The sequence below is a fragment of the Mobula birostris genome, chromosome 13 (assembly GCF_030028105.1).
Source record: "Mobula birostris isolate sMobBir1 chromosome 13, sMobBir1.hap1, whole genome shotgun sequence".
Taxonomy (NCBI): Eukaryota; Metazoa; Chordata; class Chondrichthyes; order Myliobatiformes; family Myliobatidae; genus Mobula; species Mobula birostris.
The window spans coordinates 10,431,306-10,439,533 of NC_092382.1; the positions used below are offsets into that span (position 1 = coordinate 10,431,306).

The 8,228-nt window shown below is 46.3% G+C and overlaps 1 protein-coding gene across 1 annotated transcript in view; it reads right to left on the minus strand.

Moving 5' to 3' along the window:
- The window catches only part of LOC140207806 (uncharacterized), a 116,820-nt gene extending 111,763 nt beyond the window's left edge, over positions 1–5,057 (minus strand). Inside the window, exon 1 of the mRNA XM_072276369.1 lies at positions 4,836–5,057. The gene's annotated coding sequence lies outside the window, so the exon portion shown is untranslated. The remainder of the gene's footprint in view (positions 1–4,835) is intronic.
- Between the last annotated feature and the right edge of the window lie 3,171 nt (positions 5,058–8,228).

Sequence of the window (8,228 nt, forward strand, 5' to 3'; positions counted from 1 at the left end):
TGCCCACCCACAGTGGGAGGAGGTGACTAATCTGGACGCCACCGCCTTGTCTGAACGGGCGAAAAATGAAAGATGAAAGATGGGTATAGTCCCGGCATCACCGCCTCGTTCCTCCCCCGCCCGTCAGGACGAGAACAACAGGGACTGAGCGGAGGCTCATTTCGGACGGTTCTCTGTGAAGGTCTCACAACCCGGACCGACGCCGGCAGGTTCTGCTCCAGGAAGCGGGGCGAGGCCGCCAATTCGGAGAAGTTAACGGCACTGACTGCCCAAGATCAGGCCTCCCCGCTTGGGACCAGCCTCGATACTCACCGATGTGAACTTGATATCTTCACCCCGCAGTCAGCGATCCCTCCCTCGGCTCAGTAAAGCAGAGCGGAGGGCGGGACTTGGGAAACAAACCGGTGTGACGAACCAGCAGCAATAGATTACAAATGGAGTCTGGTTTTGATGTTAAAACCACTATTTTTATTAGTAACTACTTATAATATCTTAACTTAAGCAGGATAAACAAAAGTTAACAGTGTTACGTAGGCACATATGTGTGTGGCTTCCAAGGTAACAAACTTGGAAACAAAGCTAGAGTCTTACGAGGGTGAAATATGCAAGTTCGGTTGTCCACGAAGTGAATAATGGGAGAGAGAGAGAGATATCTGTAATCCCAGGCAAATGCAGAGAGTAGGCGATCACGTCGAATTTCACAGATAAACGGAAGAGCCGTCGTCGAAGATCTTATCCGTTGAATCAATCCAAAGTCCACTCAAATATCTCACCAAAGTGACCTGTCACAGGAATGTCGTCTTCAAGTGGTGACCACATCATATACCCAGGCAAGGGTTAACTTCGAGTGGTCCCACAGGACATTCCTGAACCCACTCCGATGGATTATACGATGTTTGAGACACGCTCATCTGGAGCAATCCTGCCCCGGCAGTTCTTAGTTCCAACTCGTACTCAGACTGCCAGAGTAGCTGTTCGTTCGTTCGTTCGTTCGTTCTCTCTTTCTCTTTCTCTGTCTCTATTTTAATCTGCACAAACTGTGAAAGCTTCTGACTGACGTCATAGTCCCGTCTCACTCAGGCGCTCTTAAAGTAACAGTCCACAGTGCGAAACCGCAGGCCCGTAACACCCGCAACTGCTGCACATCTGCGGTAATGTGTGATCACGTGACCGGTGGGAGGGTCTCCCCTGACAATGTCAGAATCTGGTTTAATATCACCGGCAATGTCCTGGAACGTGTGATCTTTACGGCAGCAGTACAATGTAATTCATCATAGCCGAAAAAAGTAAATTTATAGATGTGTGTGTGTGTGTGTGTGTATTAAATTAAATAAGAGTGCAAAATTTAAATTAAAGCGTAATTAACCGATTCTCCACTGTAGTTGTGTGGAAATATAAGACAGCCTGGATTGCTGATTTAGATCTTCCAGGGGGAGGTTTAATTGTACTGTACACATTTTTGAGAAGTGCAAATAAATGGAAAAGTTGTTAAATCTCGGAAAGATGTGGTCATAGAAACATAGAAAACATACAGCACAATACAGGCCCTTCGGCCCACAAAGCTGTGCTGAACATATCCCTACATTCGAACTACCTGGGTTTTACACATAGCCCTCTATTTTTCTACTGCTGCATATAGTCATCCAGGAGACTATTCAAAGACCCTATCGTTGCCGGCTCCACCATCTCCACCGGCAGCCCATTCCACGCACTCACCACTCTCTGCGTAAAAGTCTTACCCCTGACATCTTCTCTGTATCTGCGTCCAAGCACCTTAAAACTGTACCCTCTCGTGCTAGCAATTTCAGACCTGGGAAAAAAGCCTCTGAATATCCACACGATCAATGCCTCTCATGATTTTGTACACCTCTAATAAAGATAATTGAGGTCGAATCGTTCGGATAGAGATGGTGCTCGGTACTCGGTGTCGGAGGGCTGATCGGAGCTCGAGGTTTTCTGAAGACTCAGAGTTGACTGTGTTGGAGCATGGCAGGGAGAGTTTTCTTCCTTCTCCCGTCTGCGTGAGATGCGGACTGTTCCTCATCAAGTTATGGTATTGTTGCACTGTTGTAACTATATGTTATAATGTCTTGGTCTGTCCGGTGTTTTGTGATATCACACCGGAGGAAATATTGTATCATTTCTTAATGCATGCATTACTAAATGATAATAAAAGAGGACTGCTAGTCTTCATAATCTAATTTTACAAATTATCCAGCTGCTGCTGGGTGATCAGATTAAATCGGTTATTTCCCTCAGTCCTATTTCTCGGAGCACTGTAACTGCAGATTCCAAATATAGTTGTAAACTGTACCGAAATTTCGACCCTCCTTGTGGAACACGGCTGCCCGCTGCCTTCCGGCCAGAATTCACTCTAATCATCTGCCTCCTGTGAGTAACCCAATTGTGAACCAAGCAGCCAGGCTTCCCTGGTTCACCCGCCTCCTGACTTTCTGAATGAGTCCACAATGGGGAACTGATCAAACGCCTGACCAAAATTAATGCACCCACATCGACAGTTCTGATTCTTCTGTTTGTTTTAATTTCACTTTTTCAAATAATTCTGTCTGGCTCAGAAAGGACTACACGTCCCTGAATTGTAGTCTGTGTTGCGTATTAATGATAATTTTGTTTTTGTTCCACAACACTCTTTGCCTTCTCATTCACTATACCAGTCCCACCCTGGTCTGACTGTCCAAATGCACCAACTCTCACTTGTTCAAGTTGAAAACTACTGACCATTTCTCAGACCATTTCCGTAACTAACCAAGATGTCTTGGAAATTCATTGTAACCTGTTGCAATATCAGCTAGACTCCCGAAATTAGTATCAAACTGGCTAACCGTGCCATGTACATTCTTATACAAATCAATGGCATGAATAACAAATTAATCAGGTCTCGACACTGACACACACATCCCACTCGTCACAGGCCTCCATTCGCTAAATCCATCTTCAATCATCACCCTCTGCTTCTTGTTCTCGATCCCGGTGTGAATCCACCTCGCTAGCTCCCCGTGAATCCCATGTGACCAAACCTTCCAGATCAGCTGCCATGCGGGATCTCCTTACAGACATTTCCAAAGTTCAGATGAACAACATCACTGCCCTATTTCATCAATCCTCATAGTTAGCTCTTCAAAAACCTCCAGAATACTTGAGAGGTATGATGTCCCACTGGGTGTGCAGACGGCAATTTCCCCATAACCAATGTCCAACCGCCTCAGACTTCAGCTTCACTGCAGACTGAGGAAATTCCAAACCAGCTGTCGAATTACCAACCTGGACTGAAGCCTGTATACTGCCAGTTCCATATTCTCAGAGTCACCTGCCCAATATTATCACCCGTACAAAGACGCTCTGGTGCCGGTGATTTGCCGTGATGTTCCTACTATTTCCAATTCACAAACTGAGATGGAACTGGAACCTAATGACCCTCTGCCGTGGCCAGTGGTCAGGCTGGTTCCCCGGTCTGTAGATTGTGAGAGGATGCAGATACACTTCAGCTTGTTTCCAACGACTAAACTGAGCACATTTGATCACAATGCCATTGCTGTGTGGGATCTTGCCCAGCACAGCTATCTGCCATGTTTCCCCTCAGTGTAGCAGGAACAAAATGTAACATTATAAAGTAGAAAATTATGAGAACTCAGTACATCAGTTTACATCTATGAAAGGAGAAATGGTGGAAGACCCAATATCAGAACTGGAACTGTCCAAGATGCTGTCGATCTGCTGAGCTTTTCCAGTATTTTCGTCATCTTACTTCAAATTTCCTGCAACTGTAGTATTCTCTCCCTCTTCATTTTAATGCACAGATGGTAACTGATTGCAAAATATCAGCAACGCGCTAAAATCTAAATACCACCCCACTCCAATCAGTTCGTTATTTCATAGTTCATTCTGACCTTGGTGTAATACATTCCATACAGTCAATGCTCACAGCATCCTTTCCTCCCACTGTCACTCTGTTACATTTGCTCCTGAGGCCACTGTCTCTACGCTGAGAGGCGGTGACCACAGAGTGATAAAAAGTACAACACTTGCTGCAGCTCTGACGGGCTGTTACCCTGGAAACGGAGGAAGTGGCTCACCGAAAATAACCGAAAAAGGAAACAACAAACTCAACATCAGATGCTGAGAGTTTCATTATTACAAAGATTAACACTGCAGCCATTTTGTAACGGGGAAACTAAAATTGAAATGGCTGTTTTTACCCTGCCACATGCTGTATTCAATTAAACCTCTGGTATTTCCAGCTATCAAAAAAAAACAAACAAAAAAAAACACACAATCCTGGAAAAGATGCAAAACAAAACTTCACAATGAAGGCAAAGTTTAGAAGAGAGATTGCTGAAATATATCATTGCGGCAATGGGATACAGACTGGACAGAGGTTGAACAAGATAAGCAGGGAATGAGCAGATGAAACCAGGTGGGAAAAGGAATGTCGTCCAGTAATACACAGATACTGAAATAATAGTACACACTACTAGATAACAGATTCCAATATTACAAAGCCAGAACAAACAATAAAAACTTTGGTATATGTCCTTTTCCACTCTACACATTTTATCAATGTTCCGCAGAGAGTATCCCATCCGGGTACTTCACATCTTCACACGGCTACCGCTCTTCCTTTAACTGAATGAAATAGCGGAGAACTGTGGACACAGCTGAGCACATCATAGAAACCAACTTCCCCTCCATGGACTCAGTCTACACTCCCCACTGCCTCAGTAAATCAGCCAACATAATGAAAGATCCCCACAACCTGAACATTCTCACTTCTCACCCTCCCACTGGGGCGAAGATAAAATAAAACAGAAACATACCACCCAGGCTCCGTGACGGTGTCCATTCGGCTGTGATAAGCGAACTGAATGTTCCCCAGCGGGATGAGTGGACTCCTGACCTCACAGTCTAAATCGATGTGACCTTGTACTACATATCTACCTGCACTGTACTTCCTCTGTAACCAGAATGAGTTGTCACACTCTGGTATCGTTTTACCTCAATGTACTGCTGTAATATATTCATGTGTATGGATAATACCGAAGACACGGTTTTCACTCTACTTCTGTACATGTAAATCAAACTAAAGATTCCCCATTTTAATCGAGTGGAAATATTAGACACCTGGCTTGCTCCTTTGGAACTTCTGGAGGGAGTGTACACATTTCCGACAAACCCAGATAGATGAAAATAGAAGACTTAATTCTCGCATTAATAGGGCCAGATATTGAGAAGCATTTCGGCAAGTAATAGCAAAGGAAAAAAGATGGAAATAAACTTCCCAGTCCCCGAGAGGACGTGAGAGATCTGGATCTCACTGTCCTGTCTGAAAGGGGAAAGATGAAACTACTCATACACGTGGATCAGTGTCCCGAGGGTGCGATTACTCTGTTTAACCCTCGAGTCTGCAAGAACACAACAAGCCGAACGGCCGCTTCCAGTGTAAACAATTATCGACCCCAGGTATCGATCTCGGTGAAGTTTGGATCCGATACCTGGCCGGCTGATGGGGGTAAAGTTTTGCAGGTACAACTGAACGGATGGGTTCAGTCTCGGCATCACCACCTCATCCCGCTCCTGGGACCAGAACAACCGGGGCTGAGCGGCGGCTCATCTCAGGCGGTTCGGTGTGACGGTCCCATAACACGGACCGACCATGACAGGTTGTGTCCAGGAAGCGGGACGAGGCTGCCAGTTCGAGGAAGTTAACGGGACTCTCTGCCCAACAAAAGTTCCCTCCTCCACGGGATCGGTTTCAGAACTCATCGATGGGAAATTGTCGGTCTCGTTCTCCCCTCGGGACCAAACGGCGATCCGATTCAACAGAGAACGGAAAGTAAACCATTGCCCACCCGGAGACTGTGAGAGCGGCGGCGGGGCCGCGGAAGCAATCGGAAGCAGATCAGCGTTTGAAATGGGAGCAAGAAACTGGATCACGTGATGGGTGGAGGGTCTCCTGTCTGAGCCGGTTCCTCAGCTCCTCGGTTCCCACACTCTGCCCGACCTACCTGCCGCACTACACATGTAATTTCATATTTCCACCAGCTTCATTTTAAATTTTTCTACGGTACCTTCGCCGTCTCCATCGCTCGCCGCAACCCACCTCGTCTGACACACAATTCAGACCTGAACAGGTATTGTACAGGTTTCATTCATATAACTTCTATGTTTATAAACACTGATTTCTATTCACATTCCTCCGGCCTCACTGGACAGGAACACTGAAACATCAAGTGAGAAACAGCAGGAGGTGGCCATTCAGCCCCTCCAACCATCAACAAAATGACGGCTGCTCTCCCATCTCAGCCACATGTTTCTGCCCGATCCTCATTTCCTCGGTCTTCACACATCTGCCGGCCTCTGTTTTATGTGAAGACGATCAGAGATCGTCATCGTCCTCCAGGGATCAGTCTGCTGAATCTCTGAAACAAATACTCTCTAATCTCCTTGATAATCCTCCATGGAATTAAAATCCATCTTCTGCAGCCCCGTGTTGCCCCAACCACTCACTTCCCACCCCCGTTACTATTTCCACCTTCCCACCTCCCCCCTCACCTGGATCCACCTCTCACTCCCCAGCTCTTGCCCCATCCCCACCCCTCACCTTTTTTCTCTGACTATTTCCCGTCCACTCTCAGTCCAGAGGGAGGGTCTCGGCCCGAAATGTTGACTGTCCATTTCCCTCCATAGATGCTGCCTGAACCACTGAGTTTTGCCGGCAGTTTGTTATTCGGTCTGTGTAACCCGTGTTAGTATGGGGAGCAGGATTTTACACCATATTCCAGCACAATCTCACCAAAGCCTAAATAATTGTTACGGTAATTACCAGACTTAAACATGAGAAAGCCTGCAAATGCTGGAAATCCAAAGCAACACACAAAATGCTGGAGAAGCTCAGCGTATCAGGCAGTATCTATGGAAAAGAGTAAACCGTCGACATTTTGGGCAAAGAGCCTTCTTCGTTACTGAGGAAGGAGAAGGAAGATATCTGAATAAAAACAGGTAGGGGAAAAGAGGCGAGCTGGAAGGTGATAGGTGAAGTCAAGTGTCGTACAGGTCAAGGGCTGGAGATGAAAGAATCAGAGACGTGTTAAAAGGAGAAAGGTGAAGGAAGGGATCCAGGGAGAAATGATAGGCCGGCGAGAAGAAATGAAAGTTCACAGTGTGGAATAGAGAAGTTTGCGGGGTGGGTGATTTGTTTACTGGAAGGAGAATTCAATATTCATATAATCAGGTTGTGGGATGGAATACAAAATGTTGCTCCTCCGCTCTGAGGGTGGTCTGATCTTGGCACAAAAGGAGGTCATAAATCGAGACATCGGAATGGGAATCAGAATTAAAATGTTTGGCCACTGTGAAGTCCCCCTTGTGGTAGATGATACCGAGATGCTCAACAAAACGGTCTCCCAACTTATGGCGGGTCTCACCAATGTAAAGGAGGCCACATCGGAAGCATAGGACACAATGGATGACCCCAGCAGATTCGCAGGTGAAATGTTGCCTCACCTGGAAGGACTGCTTTGGCCTCTGAATGGAGGTGAGGGAGGAGGTGTACAGGTAGGTGTAGTACTTAGGCCGCTTGTAGTGATAAGTGGGTGGAGGGAGATTAGTGAGGAGGAATGAATGAACAAGGGAATTGTGGAGGGAGTGATCCCTGTTGAAGGAAGAAGGCAGGGTGGGAGCAAGGAAGCTAAAGATATGATTAGTTGTAAGATCTATTTGGAGATGGTGGAAGTTGCAGGGGCTGAAGGGGTGGTAATTAAGGACAACAGGAACTCTATCACTATTATAGTGGTGGGAAGATGGGGTGAGCAGGAACGGAAGGAAAATGGAGGAGAAATGAGTGAGGACAGCATCAATAGTGGAAATAGGACAGCCACATGATGGGAACAGATGTGGCGGAGGCGAAGAATAATATAATGTACTTTTGACCTTCACCCTACCCACTGCACCTGAGCCCCTCACCATTTAAACACACTCAGTGTTTCTGTTTCTCCGACAGAAGTGGTGATCTCACATTTCCCACATCGGGCTCCAGCTGGCCTGTTGTTCCCACTCTCTTCTTTTGCCTCCATCACCCCGAACCTCTCGACAACAGACACAGAACATAGCACAGTACAGCACAGGAACAGGCTCTTCTGCCCACAATGGTGTGCTGAACCAATTAAATTAGTAATCAAATGTCCAACTAAACTAATCATTTCTGCCTGCAC